Below are 16,622 nucleotides of genomic sequence, written 5' to 3' on the forward strand. Positions count from 1 at the left end.
GTCTCAGATATTTTTATCTTTTTTCTGGACATGTGCCAATATGGTCATCTGCTTTTGCTTCTTGGACATATTTAATGTTTATCTGTGGCCCTATTAATTAATTATGTGTTTTGGTAATTTTTTATGTTTTCTGATTACCTCCAGGAAGATGTGATCAGGATGTGGTCTTCCATTTTCACTCTCCTTATTGCTTAACTCAGAGTAACTTTTTTGGGCCTCAGTTGGGCCTGGGCCTCGGCGGCGGGTCGTTTGGGCCTCGGGTGGGTGGATTGAGCCTAGGGCAGGCGGTTTGGGCCTCTGGGGGCCTGGGCGTCAGCGACTGGGCTGCAGGAGGGTTGGTCCTCCGGTGGGCGGTTTGGGCCTCGGGCGGGCGGTTAGGGTCTCAGGGGGCCTGGGTATCAGCAGCTGGGCATCGGGTGGCTTGGGCCTCTGCGGGCGGGTTGGGCGGATTGGTCCTCGGGGGGCCTGTGCCTCGGGGACCAGGCTGAGGACTGGTTGGGTCTCAGGCGCACTGGTCCTTGGTGATCGGGATATGCGGCGGGTTGGGCCTCAGGGGCCCTGGGCCTCAGCGACCTGGCTATGCGGCGGATTGGACCTTGGTTGTGCCTGGGCCTTTGTGACCAGTCTCCTGGTGATCTTTCTTTGAAGATGTATCTTCTGTCACTGTAGCTGTTCCAGGCTGGTCTGCTTGTCCTTGCTAGTGTGAATGTCCCTCCTCATAAGGTTCTGGATGGGACTCAAGATTCCACCTAAGTTCCTAAGTCTGCAAAGGCTTTGCAAGAGGCTTATTTCACTGGGTAAGTTCTAGAACCCCTTTTAGGTATTCCAATCAGTTATAGACTGAAAACAGGCTTACAAGTTTTCTGTAGTCATGTTTCCCAATATTCCTTTCTATCCCACTCAAGTGTCTATTTTACAATAGTAGGCAAGAAAAACCAATATTCATGACAATCAAGCATTTTTGTATTATTTCCTCTCTTCAAACTATGCCTAGATCCCTATATCACAGAGCCCAGTTGATCCAAGGTTGAACATGCATCACTATTTATCTCTGTCCCACTCAGGCCATGCAAACCGGTCTCAGTGTTCCCCTATCTATCTTGTTCTTCTGTCTCCTTCCCCTTCTTGTATTGCCCTCCCAACACTGGAACTATGATGTGTCTGCCTTTACCTTGTGCTCTACCGTTGCCTCCCTCCACTTCTCCTAAAACCCCCCACCCCAACCCCACCATTGTGGTTACCTTATATTCCTTTAACTTTTTCCTCCATTTAAGACAGTTTATTTTATCCTGTAATTCACCTGACCTTCCCACCACCTAGATAGCTGTTCCTCTGTGTTTACCTTCTTTCACATTGTATTTGGTTTGATCATAGACTGACCTCCCAGATCGTCTGAATTTGTTCTTATAGTTTTGTTCTGTTCTCAACTCTTCCATTTGTCGATTGAATTCCAAGTGATGCTTCCATGTATGTCAATTTCTGGTTGTTGTCTGTTCTTGTTGGTTCTTAGTTCACAGAACTTCCTTTAGGATGTTTTTCATTGCAGGATTGGCTTTGTCAAAATCCATTAGCTTCTGTTTATCCTGGAATGTTTTGATTACACCACCATATTTGATTGACAGTTTTTTGGGTAGAGGAGTCTTGGCAGTTTTATTCTTTCAGGGTTTTATATATGTCTTCCCATTGCCTTCTTGCCTGTATGGGTTCTGTTGAGGAATCCAAGCTTAGTCTGATTTGCTTGCCTTTGTACGCTATACTTCCCTTTTCCCTAGCTGCTTTCAGGATTCTGTCCTTATCTTTGATTTTGGAGAGCTTGATTATTATATGTCTTGGTGATTGTCTTTTAGGGTCTATTCATCCTGGGGTTGAACTTCTTGAATGCTTATCTTTTTGCTTTTCAGGATGTTAGGGAAAGGATAGTTAGCAGTTCTTCAACTGTCTTTTCTGTGGACTTGTGTGATTCTTCCTGTTCTAGAATGCTGATAATTCTTAAGTTATTCCTCTTCATGTTATCCAACGTGTATTTTAGGCCTTCTTCATTTTTTTGTTTTTTATCCTTTTTTGTGCTTGTTCTTCTATCTTAGTAGTGTTGAGAGATTTATCTTCTAGCTTACAAGTTCTTCAATTCTACTCTTTTGCCCTTTCAGTGTCTTGTCCTTTTCTGATATTCTATTATTAATCATTTGGATCTCTTTCTGTAGGTTTTGAATTGTTTCCAATGCTATATCTATCTTATTTGATTGTTCCTATAGTGGTTTCCTGACTTCTTCCTTATTCTTCCCAACTCCTTTGTGAAGTGTTTTGAAACTTTTTATAATCATTTTTCTGAATTAATTCTCAGGCATTTCCAAAGCCTGCCCTCCTTCTAGTATGGAGTGTAGGTCTACCTCCAGCTCATTTGTCTCATCACTTTATCTCGTTTCTGGACATGTGCTGATATGGCCATCTGTTTCTGTTTTTTTTTTGGCATATCAGTGGTTAGCCGTGGCCTTAAAACTTAGATGGGTGTGTATTTTAGTATTTTTTATGCTGTCTGGTTGCCTCCAGGTAGATGTGATCATGAGATAGGCTTCCCTTTTCACTCTTCTTCTTGAGAAATTTCAAGATCCCACTGTTGGTCATTATGATGTAACTCAGGTTTTAATTTTCAGCCTGTTTCCTTTTCAGTCTGCCTGTCCCTCTCTACAACCCCTGTTCAGGCCTTTTTCCTCATAATAAACAGTTCAGGGCCGGCTGTGGCTGTTTTGCACTGCCGTTTGTTTTTAAGTGGAAACTCTCTTTAAATTTTGAGGAGATCTGTGCCCATGTGTAGCAGAACCCTCTGCAGGTGGTGTTGGGGTGTCCACTCAGGCACCCCCTCTAGTCATCTGAATGGTGGTGGGCAGACAGCGAGAGAGCGATGAACAGATTAAAAAAAAAATGTATGTCCACACTTTTATCTCCATGGTTCTGTCAGGCGTCTGTGGCTGCTCTGATCCTTCCCCCGTTCGGTCTTGCCCAAGATGGTGGCTCCAGGAGCAGCTGAACATCTTGGATTAGAAAGCAATGGATTTCTTGCTTCTGCTACAAATTCTACTGGCTGTAAGCCTTCCAACTTTCTAATTATTCCTTTATATGTGGTTCAGAGTTCTGGGACCATCCATCCCCTGATTCTGCTTGGTTCAGTATTCTGTGTTGTTGCTGACGGAGCTCCTCACTGCACTTCCACCCAATCTGCTATCTTGTTTGTTCTCCTGTAGTGCTTTTTATGGACTGGAATTCTCTTCAGCACCTGACATGTGTTAATTTACTACTGTTCTCAACAACCATTTCATGTTGAAACTGAGACTCAGAGAGGTAAGTAACTAATCAGTCAGACTGCCTATATTGTTTTGTATTTTTGCTGTTGGTCTTTCTTTCAAGAAGTATCTTCTGTTCTTCCAGCCGCCCCAGGCTGGTCTGCTTGTCCTTTCAAGTGGAAATTTCCTACCTAAGAAGATTCTGGATACAGTTCAGGAATCCACCTATGGTCTTATGTAATGCAGAGGGTCTTCAGGAAGCCTCTTTCACTGGGCAAGTTGTAGCCCCATTTTAGGTATTCCAATCAGTTATAGGCAGAAGACGGACCTACAAGCTTTCTATGGTGATATTTCTGGCTATTCCTTTCTCTCCCCCTCAAGTGTCTATTTTATAATGGTATGCCAAGGAAACCAAGATTCAAAAGACAGCCAAGCATCTTAACATTATTTCCCCATTCCAACCATGTCTCAATCCCTGTATCCCAGAGCCTTGTTATTCCAAGGTTATGTATACATCATTATTTACCTCTGTCCCATTTAGCCCATGCAAACCTGCCTAATTGTTTTCCATCAGCTTTGTTCTTCCATTCCCCTCCCCTTCTTATGTACTGCTCCCCTCCCTAGCACCCAAACTATCCTTTGTCTATTCCTTCCAAATTTGTGCTGTTTTAAGTCACCAGGTGTGTGGTAATTTTTCCAGCAGCAGCAGGTAACTAAATAAACCCACTGTCACTGAGTTGCTTCTGACTTATAGTGACCCTGTAGGACAAGGTAGAACTACTTTTTAAGGTCTTCGAGATGGTAAATCTTTATGGGAGCAGGCAGCTTTGTTGCTCTCCTGCAGAGTGGTTGGTAGGCTTCAACTGCCCATCTTTCAGTTAGCAACCCAGTGTACTACCAGGGCTCTGGGAAACCCATGAAACCTGCGTGAAACTGTTCACTACAGATTAGTAAGTAAGCACAGGTAAGGCCATGCTTGCCTTTTGTATTGGGGACTCTGTATGTGACAACACCTCTCTTATCCAGGAGAGCTCCCTTTTCTGGCTTAAACAGACCCTGGGAGTTATGATCAGTTTTTGGGGCTCCAGGCAGTCCCAGGGACAGAATTAGGGGTAGGCAGTGGGAAGAACTTGCTTTCAGACAGAGCTTTCCAGAGATGGAACCAGCTCCTTGGTAGCTTCCTCCTTTGCGGGGTCTGCAAGTACCATGACTTTCTCTACCCAGGGCCTGTCCCACAGAGGCTGGGAGGGGTGTTTGGCACAGGCCTATATTGTGAAGGACTCTGGATGTAGACTTTTGGTGCTATGACACCATGCATTTCAAGCAGAGCCCATGGGTTGGACTGAAAGCAGAAAGCATATGCACCTATAGTGACACAAGTTCCTTTATGTGGCCTGTTGCCTTGGTTCTTTGGAAAACCAGCTTGAGAATTCTCCTCTGGGACCCGGAGGAGTTACTTTTGCCTTAGTTTTCTACCCTAGACAGTTTGTTACTTTTTTCCAAGTTGAATGACCATTTCCTGGGTCAGTTGTAAAACTTGGTTTTGTACTTTTTAGTCTGATCCTGGGCTGCAGACAATGTGGTTCTTAAGCACTTTGTAGGAACTGGTAAACAGACTATGCAAATAAGTTGAGTTGTAGCCCAGTCTTGTCTACTATGTAAATGAAGTGCTAATGTGTCTATGGGCTACCAAGAGGGGATTGGTCAGTTTGTACCCCTCCCTTCCCGCTTCTGCACCGCAGCTGGTTGTGCCTTGAAATTGACAGGAGTTGTGTAAATTTCACACATGAAACACGCATGCACGCATGCACCCAGGTGCATGCGTGCCAAGCCATTTTCTGAGGCACCTCTGGGAGGATTCCAGCCAAGTGCACCTCTCAGGAGCTCCATTCTGATCCTTACCTGTTTGTACAGACCCCTGGCTATCACCATTTTACAAAGGAGAAAACAGGAGACAGGCTATCCGTGCGGCCACATGGCTAAACCCTGGGCCCCTGACTCTGAGAATCTGTGAGATTCTGTCTGTCCAAGTGCCCCTCGTTACTGCAGGTTAAATCATACAGGGTTTCAAGATCTCATTACAATACCTCATTTTTTTTTTTTTTCTTTTTCTTTTTACCACCTCAGAAGCGGCTGTAAAAATATTAAAACCAATTGCCGTCATCTTTCAGACTACTGCGTTTTATGAGATGTAGCTTTCAAATGAATGGAAATAATCAGAAACTCCCTCCCTGTTCCATTCTATGGGGGCATTTCAGATTTATACAATATTTCTGAAAGCTCTTATAATGGGGCATATGCACTTAGGGCATTAATGAAGTCTGCTGGCTGCTTGCTGGTCTCATTTCATGGAGCTAATTGTTAAGTGTTTTGCATACTTACAATTGAACTAAATTATTCCAAGCTAGCTGGTATCAGGAAGTGTTAATTATATTTCAGTAAAGGAAAATCAAGGCTAAAAAATCATCCACTTAGAGCTTATCTATTTATGAACATCTCATTCTGGAGATCTCAAACATATATTTTAATGCCATGTGAATATTGAGATTAATACTTCTTCACCAAAGAAACCTTTATTCTTCCTTTGAATAGGGCACCCCATCCCATCCTTTTCGCTTTATTCAGTCGCCTAGTCTGGAAGTTGAAAGAAGCCTTCCTTTGTATTACTGATGCCTTGAATCTTTAAGTTGGATGCCAAGAACAGCATTAATTTCATTCTTCTCAAAACCAACTGGCCTTCTGTAAATGATATTAATTAATTTATAGGTCCTGCATAGGCCATTAGGGTGAAATGTTCCCTTCCTTCTGGAGTTCTTTTTGAGGAAGTAGTTTGGACATGAGTTTTCACCTGGGTCTTAGGTTGGAGGATTGAGTGGCCCAGGGCTGCTGCTCAGTTCTCAGAACTCGGTTGGGAGTGGTGGAGAATGGGTGGAAGGGAGAAGAGACGGTCCATGGGCGGGTAGGTGTGTGGGTGGGGGGCATGTTTGAATGCTGTCCTTTCATACCTTTCTGTTCCTCCCTTTGGATCAGGAGCTCTGAATGAACACCCAACTAGAAATTTGCTGAGTTTCTTTTGAATCTGTTGTTCAATTTTCCTTCTATTTTGTCCTTTGGTTGTTGTAACATATATATGTGTATATGATATATTGTTGTTGTTGTTAAGTGCCATAGTGTCTGTTCCGACCCATAGCAACCCTACATAGGGTGTCCAAGGAGCAGCTCGTGAGCTTGAACCACCAACTTTGGGGTTAAAATTGACTGCCATCCAGCACATTAGCCCATAGCACTGCACCAGGACTCCATATGCTATATATGTGTGTGTGTGTGTGTGTGTGTGTGTGTGATATCTATATCTATCTATCTATCTATCTATCTATCTATCTATCTATCTATCTATCTATGTTGTCTTTAGGTGCCATCAAGTCCGTACCGACTCATAGTCCTGGGCCAACCTCACAATTGTTGCCACGCTTGAGCCCATTGATGCTGCCACTTTGCCAATCCATCTCGCTGGGGATCTTCCTCTTCTTCTGTGACCCTCCACCTTACCAAACATGATATCCTTCTCCAGTGACTGGTCCCTCCTGACAATATGCCCGAAGTATGAGAGACGCAGTTTGGCCATCTTGGCCTCCAAGGAGCACTCTGGCTCTACATCATCCAATACAGATCTGTTTGTTCTTTTGGCAGCCCATGGTATTTTCAATATTCTCCTCCAACACCATAACTCAAATGCATCAATTCTTCTATGATCTTCCTTTTATGTACTGTCCAGCTTTTTTGCATGCATATGAGGTTATTGAAAATGCAATGGCTTGGGTCAGGTGCGCTTTAGTCCTCAAGCTGACATCTTTGTTCTTCAACACTTTAAAAAGGTCTTGGGCAACAGATATGCCTAATACAATATATCATTGATTTCTTGACTGCTGCTTCCATGAGTGTTGATAGTTGATCCAAGAAGAAATGAAGTCCTTGACAACTTCAAACTTTTCTCCATTGATAAGAATGTTGTTTATTGGTCCAGTGGTGAGTATTTTTGTTTTCTTTACCATGAGATGCAATCCATACTGAAGGCTGTGCTCTTTGATCTTCATCAGTAAGTATTTTAAGTCCCCTTCACTTTCAGCAAGCAAGGTTGTATCATCTGCATATTACATGTTGCTGAAAGTAAAGAGGACTTAAAATATATAGAAACAGAATATTTGCCAATTCAACATATTTCACTTGCATAATCCAGTGATCCCAATTATATCAACTATGCTGGGTAACTGTCACCAGTATATGTTGCCACATGCTCTGTCACCATCCACAGAAGCTCACTGCTTCTTAAACATGGACTCAATGGAATATTACCCAACTCTAAAGAAAAATGAAGTCCTGATATATGTTACAGCATGGATGAACTTGAAAACATGATGTTGAGTGAACATATTTCATTATGAAACAACCAATACTGTGCAGTCTATCTCAATGATGTGAAATACCGACAATAAGCAATGTAGTCACTATTTTTTGTTTTACCTTTCCATTCATCTGCTCATGCATGTACATACTCATTCAATACAGAGCTATTGAGCCGTGTGCTAATACAATTACCTGTGAGTCCTGGGCCAGGGGCTGGGCATGAGGGATTGTGGATGGATGGTAGTGTGTTCAAGGAACACTCACAACACCTAAGCAGGGCAGAGCATCAAAACCACCTGAAGAGCTTACTGAAACACAGCGTGCTAGGCCCCGTCCCTACACTTTCTGATTTCCTGGTCTAAGGAAGGCTGATCAGCTACATACCCAATGGATTCCCAAATGCTATGGATGCTCTGGTTCAGATAGCTCACCTTGAGAACCACTGTGTTGCCTCATGGGATTCAGAAAGTTACTTCCTGATCTTGGTTTGGATCTAAATTTATGTATACCACTACCACAGACTTTTTTTAATTTTTTTGCTGATGGATGGGGTTGGAGGGGGAGGCATTCCTTTTCATTTTTGACAAATAAAGTTTTTGTTCCATTAAAACCCACTTTATCTCATAAGTAATGAATAGATAATAGCCACTATGTGTTGCGATTTGTATGTTGTGTGACTTTTGGTAGGCTTACTAAGCAGCTGAATGAGTACTCCTGCACACCTGACTTGCAGAATGAGATTCAAACTCACACTTCTGCAAAATGACAAATTACTCCTGTCCAGAGGCCGCCAGGGATGCTGGCATATATGTGGAACCTTGGGTGAAATTAATATTTAAGAAAGAAGTAAAATATGAAGATCATCTCAGTGTGAAATCTTCAAATGCCTGGTTGGCCCAAAGCACATACAAGCCTGTGCTTGAGTCTTTGAGGAAGGAGGGACCAACTTGGAGAGAAGGAAAGGGGGATCAATGAATGCCAAAGGGACTTGAGGAAAAGTAGGAGTTTGCTAGACTGGAGTGAGGGCGGGTGATGTGGAGAATGTTTTGGACAAAGAAGACAGTCTTTGCAAGGCACAGAGATGAGACAATACAAGGCTTAGTCAAAAGGCATGGAGGGATGCATGCATGATTATGAACTGGGAATTGGAAGAGGGGATAGTGGGACATGAACTAGGATTGCAAAAACATTGACTTTCAGGCTTACAAATTAGATTTTACTCTGAAATACAGATGAAAGAGGATCATTTGATATTTTATAGAAGGACAGGGGGCAGGGAAGTGAGTCTAGATCTGCTGTTGGGTGTGGGTAGAATTAGAGAAGACCCCAGAAAGGGCAGGGAGAACAGATGGGAATTAAACCAAACTAAAATTCAATTAAATAAAAAATGCAGTTCCTCAGTGGTACTAACTATATTTTAAGAGCTCAGTTGCCACGTGTAGCTAGCTAATGCTTACCATTAAACAGTGCAGTTACAGGAAATCTCCATCACTGCAGAAAGCTCTGTGGGATGACACTGCTCTTGAAGGGAGCTATGGGTGGTCTGTGTCCATAGACGCTTCATCTCAGGGAAAGAGGGATATGGGCAGAAAAGGATCAGAGTAGAGACTAAGTCCAAGAACAGTGTGTGAATAAGGTGCTATACGGCATAAAGTGCTCCAATAGAGTGTTAAAACCATGGGGATGGTCAAAGAGGGAGGAGGAAATGTTGTTCAAGTGGAGTCCTAAAAGCTAAGAAGGAGATGGTTTCAAGAAGTAGGAAGTCACAGAGAAGGGAAATTCTTCAACAGAATTATGAGGGGGTACATATCAGGGGGCTTCAAAAACTTGTGGAACAGGCCTGAGACCAGAAAGACTAGATGATGCCCAACTACCATACCAAACTGCTTTGAAAGGGATTACTTTTTTTCTTTTTTTAACTTTTTATTTTGAATAAAGTGAAGGATGACAGACAAGATCATCAGTTTTACATTCAACACATCATGCACTTTATTTCATCTCAATGATTGCAATCCCCTCCCTGCAACAACAGTTAACCCCACTTCCTCCTGTGGTTCCTATTTCCATTCCACCCACCTTCCATCCCTTCTCAACTTTGTCCTTAGGTAAATGCTGCCCTTTTGATCTTGAGTGATTGACTATTCAATGGGGAGCAGATCTTACTAGTGTTGTTGCCTTCCCTATATTCCTATCCACTGGTTGGTTGACAATTGGGCCATGAGGGTGAGTTCCTTTCTAGACATAAAAGGTGCTCAAGGGCCACACTCTCAGGTTCCTCCAGTCTCTTTCTTACCAGTAAGCCCAGTCTTTTTTCTAAAAAATAATTTTGAGTTTTGTTCCACATTTTCTTCCACTTTATCTGGGACCTTCTAATGTGATCCCTTTCAGAGCAGTTGGTAATGGTAACCAGACATCATCTAGTTCTTCTGGTCTCAGAGTCGTGGAGACTGATGTTCACATGTTCCATTGGTCCATTGGAATAATGGATTCCAAGCATCTTCAATATTCATCACTCTTCTTTCTTTCACATAGTGAGAGACCAATAGTTGCACCTTAGATGGCTGCTCATGAGCTTTTTTTTTTTTTTAAATGTTTTATTGTGAATTATGTGATACTTTACATGGGAAAACATTAGTTTTACATTCATCCTATCATATATCGTTTCATTGCCATGGTTACAATCCCCTCCATGAATCATCAACCAACCACAGGGTATACCCTGCAAGCCTGCCCCCCACCCCGGTCATCAGCACACAGCCCCCCTCTCTCTCTAGGTCTAAAGTCCCCAGTTGCTCCATCTCTCCACATCATCGTCTCTTCCTCCATCTCTGGCATCACTGCTTCTCTGGGTAGGGTCCTGCACTCTGCTCTTCTCCCTTGATGGTCCCAGGGACCTCTGCTCCTAGACTGTAATGTTAATCACTCCCCTCTTTGCTACAAAACGTCTACCTTTACATTTCCAAACCTCACAATCAGTCCTGATAACAATTATTCACTATTGTATCACAAGAGACCTATCTGCATTTCCTTTCATCAGCCCTGCCTAGACAGATTGGGTACAACTCAGTGGAGATTCTACCTTCCTCCATGCCCTCTGGATCTAGATTCCCTCTTGAAAGCTTATAAGCCAATCACTTCTTGCCTTTGAAGCGCCCCCACCCCCCCATTTTGGGTAGCCAATGTCCAAGTTGCCCATCCCTGTCTACTCTGTGTATGGAGGGGGTGGGAATGATCCTTTTTGTAAAGATTTGTTCCCTCTTTTGAGCTACTGCATCCATAGGTATAGGTCAAGTTCATCATGCTCATGAGCTTTTAAGAACCCAGATGCTACTCACCACAGTAGGATGGAGAAAACTGACTTTGTGGACTATGGTATGCCAATGGACCATGGTGTCCCCTGAGACTATGGTCCTGACATCCCAGGTCAAGCAACTTATTGCCTTAAGATGTTTGATAATATCTAAGAAGGTTTCATCATTTTGCCTGTTATGTGCTCCATCACATTCATAATTGTGCTTGCAGCAAAGGTAAATACTCATGTATAAATATCTTCTTTCAAAATCTTATATATTTGTGGGTATAGTCCCACTCTTCCTCCCATATCCATTCAGCCTGTGTCTTTGTCCATGGATCTATGCACCGAACACTGCTGTTCAAGGTTGTGTATAGAACACTATTTACCTCTGTCCCCTTTAGCCCTTGCATACCTCCCATTCTTCTGCCAACCTCCCACTTCTTGCATATTGTCCTCCCCTTCACCTGAGTTAATGTGGGTCTACCCTCTTTACTCTCCATTCCCTCAAACCATCAAAGAATGTTTCTTTTAGCTTAAAAATCTTTTCTTGAATTTTTACAATAGTGTCCATTTGTGATTAATTTCCTCTAACATAATGTGCTCCAGGTTCATCCACACTATAAGGTGTTTCAGTGATTCATCATTCTTCTTCACCGTTGCATAGTATTCCCTTCTGTATGTACCCACCAAAGTTTGTTTATCCATTCTTCCATTGATGGACATTTAGGAAGTTTCCATCTTTTTGCTATTGTGAATATTGCTGCGATGAACATCAGTATGCATGTATCTGCTCCTGTCCTGACTTTTATTTCTTGTGTATGTATACCAAGTAGAGGGATTGCTGGGTCATGAGGTATTTCTATTTCCAACTTTCTGTGGAAGCGCCATACCATTTTATAATTCCACCATCAGTGTAGGAGGATCCCAGTCTCTCCACACCCTCACCAGCATTTGGTGTTTTCTGTCTTTTGAACTGTGCTATTAATCAGTCCTGGTGTGGTGCTGTAGGATAAAGCACTGATGACAAGGTCAGTTTGACCCACAAGGTCAGTAGTTCAAACCCACCAGCTGCTCCTTGGAAACCCTAACCAGGGTTGCTATGAGTTGGAACTGACTCATGGTTCTTAGCAACAACATTAATGCTGTTGTGGGATGGTATCTCATTTTTAAAAAAATTTATATCTCTCTAATGGCTAATGATTGTGAACATTTAACAGCTTGGTACCATTTAATGTGACAAAGATCCTTTGTCAAAGATCAACTGACTGTATGTGAATGGATTTATTCTGGTTTCTCAGTTCTGTTCATTGATCTTGTGTCTTTCATTGTACCAGTACCAGGCTGTTTTGACCACTGTGGCAGTGTAGTAGATTTTAGATCAGAGAGCACGAGGCCTCTGACTTTGTTCTTTTTCTTAAACAATGCTTTACTTATTTGAGGTCTCTTTCCTTTCCATATAAAGTAAGTGATCAGTTTTTCCATCTCTTTTTAAAAATGGCATTGGAATCTGGATTGGGATTGCATTATAACTATAGATTGCTTTGGGTAGTGTTGACATTTTCACAATATTATATCTTACTATCCATGAATCCATGAACATGATATATTCTTCCTTTTTTAAAAAGTTTTTATTGTGAATTATGTGGGTTTACATGGGAGAACATCAGTTTTACATTCATCCTATCATATTTCATTTCATTGCAATGATAACAATCCCCTCCATGCATCATCATCAAACAACCAAAGGGTACACCACAAGCCTGCACCTGGTCGTCAGCACCCAGCCCCTCTCCCTCCCTGCATCATGTCCCCAGATGCTCCATCTGTCCATGTCATCATCTCTGCCTCCATTTCTGGTGTCACTGCTTCTTTAGGTAGGGTCCCGCACTTCACTCTTCTCACCTGATGGTCCCAGGGACCTCCACTCCTGGACTGCAAAATCAGTCACTCCCCTCCTTTTGTTACAAAACATCTACCTTTGCATTTCCGACCCTTACAGTCAGTCCTGATAGCAATTATTCACTATTGTACCGCACGAGTCTTATCCCCATTTTCCGACAGGTTGGAAATCATTCAGTGGAGATTTTACCTTCCCCCGCCCTGTCTGGAACTAGGCTCCCTCTTGAAAGCTTGTAAGCCAGTCACTTCTTGCCTTTGTAGCTCCCCTCGCCCCTCCATTTTGGGTAGCCAATGTCTAAGTTGCCCATCCCTGTCAACCCTGTGTACTGATGGGGTGGGAGTGATCCTTGCTATAAAGATTTGTTCCCATTTTTGAGCTACTACATCCATAAGTATAGGTAAAGTTCATCAAATTGTAGTGGGTTATTCTTTTTTCCCCTCTTTCTTCTTCTAGTCAAGTTCTGATCATCCAGCCATTGACGCCAGGTCAAGTGGGTACTATCTGCAAGTATGGGTGTTCTTGTGCATCTGCCCTCACTTCATGTCAGCTGGACACTTCGATCTCTGCTCTAGTCTTCTGTGGCCATGTCACTGCCTCTGGGCCCAGGAGTCCTCAGGTCTTGCCATACTGCCGGCCAACCAGGTCACCCAGGTTCACAGGAGTCTGTTGAATGTGGTTGGATATAGCTCCCAACTTCACTGCTTTTTTCCCCCCCTCTTCTCCTTATCAGTGACCAACATGGTCGTCAGCCAGATCACATGCCTGCTCGTGTATTCCCCTTGAGTCTTAGTCTTGGAAGGGGTTTTACTCTGAGGGGACCTGACCACTTGCCTTGATGGCACCCTATTATTTTATTTTTGTAAGTCTCTTTTGGTTTCTTGTAGTAGTGTTTTGTAGTTTTCTTTGTATAGGTCTTTTGTTTCTCTGGTTAGATTTATTCTTAAGTGTTTCATCTTTTGGGTGGTGATTGTAAATGGTATTATTTTCCTAATTTCCTTTTCAATTCTGTTCCTCTATCAGTGTGGTGGTGGTGGTGTGCTGTGGAGTCAGTTCTGACTCATAGTGTCCCTGCATAAAGTTTTGGAGGCTGTAAATCTTTTATGGGTGCAGAAAGCCTCATTTTTTCCCCACGGAACAGCTGATAGTTTTGAACTGCTTACCTTGATGTTAGCAGCTTGACTTGTAACCACTATGCTACTAGAGCTCTTTCCTCTATTAGTGTAGAGGAATTCAATTGATTTTTCTGTATTGATCTTGTACCCTGCTACCTTGCTGAATCCTTCAATGACTTCCAATACTTTTCTTGCTGAGTCTTTGGGATTTTCTCTGTATAGGATCAGATCATCTGCAAATAGAAATTTACTTCTTCTTTGCCAATTTGGATGTCTTTAATTTCAGAATGGGATTACTTCAAAGGTCCTGGATAGAGTGGGAGAAAGTTGGGAAAAAAACTCAAAATCATAAAAAAGACCAGGCTCACTGGTCAGATGGAAACTGGTGTAATCTTGAGATTATGACCCTTGGCCACTCTTAAGGGCTGATGAACTCACCCCTGTGGCTCAGTTTTCAGCCCTGCAGTAGATAGGTGTATAGGGGAATAACAACACTAGTGAGGTTTGCATACCATATAATGGTCAACCATTTGAGATCAAACAGGCAGCATTTACCTAAAGACAGAATTCAGCAGGGTGGAACAAGAAGGAGGAATGGAAACAAGAAACACAGGTAGACAGCAGGTTACGTGGTGTTGCATTGATGTGATTGCAGTTGAGAGAAAATGAAGTGCATGATTTATTTAATGTAAAATTGGTGATCTGCTCTGTAAACCTTCACTTAATTCACAATAAACATTTTTTAAAAAGTTGGTGGAAAAATTTCATTATCTTTTAATTCCATTTTTCCAAGAACTTTTTGAAGCCCCTCCTATGATAAACCAATGGACAACATTAGTCTCAATGGCGGAAGATTGAAAGCATTCCCCATGTGAACAGGAACCAGACAAGAATGCCCTTATCACAACCCCTGTTCAATACTGTATGGAGCTCTGGTAGTGAAGTGAGTTATAAGTTGGGCTGCTAACCACAAAGTCAGCAGTTTGAGTCCACCGGGTACTCTACCACAGAACGATGAAGCTTTCTGCTCCTGTAAATATTTACAGTCTCAGAAACCCTGCAGGGTTGCTCTGATTTAGGGTCAACTTAGTGGCACATCACCACGTTCAATATTGTACTGGAAGTCTTAGCAGAGCAATAAGGTAAGAGATGGAAACAAAAGGCATCTATACTTGAGTCTTGGTGTGGTGCGGTGGGCTAATACGTCAGACTGCAAAGTCATTTGAACTGCAAGGTTGGTGCTTCAAGCTCACCAGCTGCTCCTTGGAAACCCTATACAGGGTCACTATGGGTCAGAATTGACTCAGTGGCACTTAACAACAACATGTGGTACTGTGGAATAATGCACTGGACTGCAAGGTTGGTTTGAGCTTCAAGATTGGTGGTTCAAACTCACCAGCCACTCCTTAGAAGTTCTATACAGGGTTGCTATGAGTTGGAACCAACTTGACGGCAGTTAACCGTAACAACAAATAGTGGCAAAGAGGGACTTCTGGTGTGGAACTAGTTGGAGTCCTTTACACTAACAAAGAGAATTCTGAAAATAAAATTGGGAAAACAGTACCATTTCCAATAGCCATTCAGAAGATGAAGAATAAACGTAAGACTAAATCTTAAACGAGATGAAGATAAAGAAAATGACAAAACACTTAGAAACCAAAAAGTGACCTACATAAATAAAAGAATATACCATACTCATGGATAGGAAGACTTAACATTGTGAATTTACCAATACTATCTAAAGTTATCTACAGATATCATGCATTCTTGATTGATAATTCTTTAAAGAAATGGAAAAACTGATGACACTGTAGCATCAACACTAGACTGTGAACCACAAGATCAGGAGTTCAAACTCACTATCTGCTTCTCAGAAATCCTATACAGGGTTACTATGAGTTGGAACCAACTTGATGGCATGCAACAACAACAACAACATAACATTATATGGAAAGGAAAGAGGCCCTAGGTTAGCAAAGCACTACTAAAGAAGAAAACCAAAGTAAGAGGCTGCACGCTTCTGGATCTCAAAACCTACTATAGACACAGGGTAGTCAAAACAGTCTGGTAGGAATACAATGATAGCTAATAGACCAATGGGATAAAAATGAGAATACAGAAGTAACTCTATCCACCTATGGATAGTAGAACCCACTCATCTGTCACTTTGTTGTCATACTGTGCTGGTTTGTGTATTACTATTTTGATGGCAGCTATGCCATTGGTGTTTCAAATACCAGCATGGTCACCAGTGGTAGACAGGTTTCAACAGTGCTTCCAGACTAAAACAGACTAAGAAGAAGGAACGTGTGGTCCACTTCTGGGGGATTAACCCCTGAAGCCTGATAAATAGCAGCAGAATATTATCTGACATAATGCTAGAGAAACCTCTCAGATTGGAAGTGACTGGGGAAGAGCTGCCTGCTCAAAGTATCTTAATGACATGATGGAGAAAAGCTTTTTTTTTAGTGTTTTATTGTGAATTATGTGATAGTTTACATGGGAGAACATTAGCTTTACATTCATCCTATCGTATACTGTTTCATTGCCATGGTTACAATCCCCTCCATGCATCATCAAACAACCAAAGGGTATACCCTGGAAGCCTGTCCCCCAGTCATCAGCACACAGCC

General features: G+C 42.4%; 1 protein-coding gene across 1 annotated transcript in view; it reads left to right on the forward strand.

Annotated features, from left to right (window-relative positions):
* Positions 1 to 16,622, forward strand: part of LOC102842429 (40S ribosomal protein S24-like) — a 180,807-nt gene that overhangs the window by 54,971 nt on the left and 109,214 nt on the right. The window lies entirely within an intron of this gene.

The sequence above is a fragment of the Chrysochloris asiatica genome, unplaced genomic scaffold (genome assembly GCF_000296735.1).
Source record: "Chrysochloris asiatica unplaced genomic scaffold, ChrAsi1.0 scaffold00020, whole genome shotgun sequence".
NCBI classification, from domain to species: Eukaryota; Metazoa; Chordata; class Mammalia; order Afrosoricida; family Chrysochloridae; genus Chrysochloris; species Chrysochloris asiatica.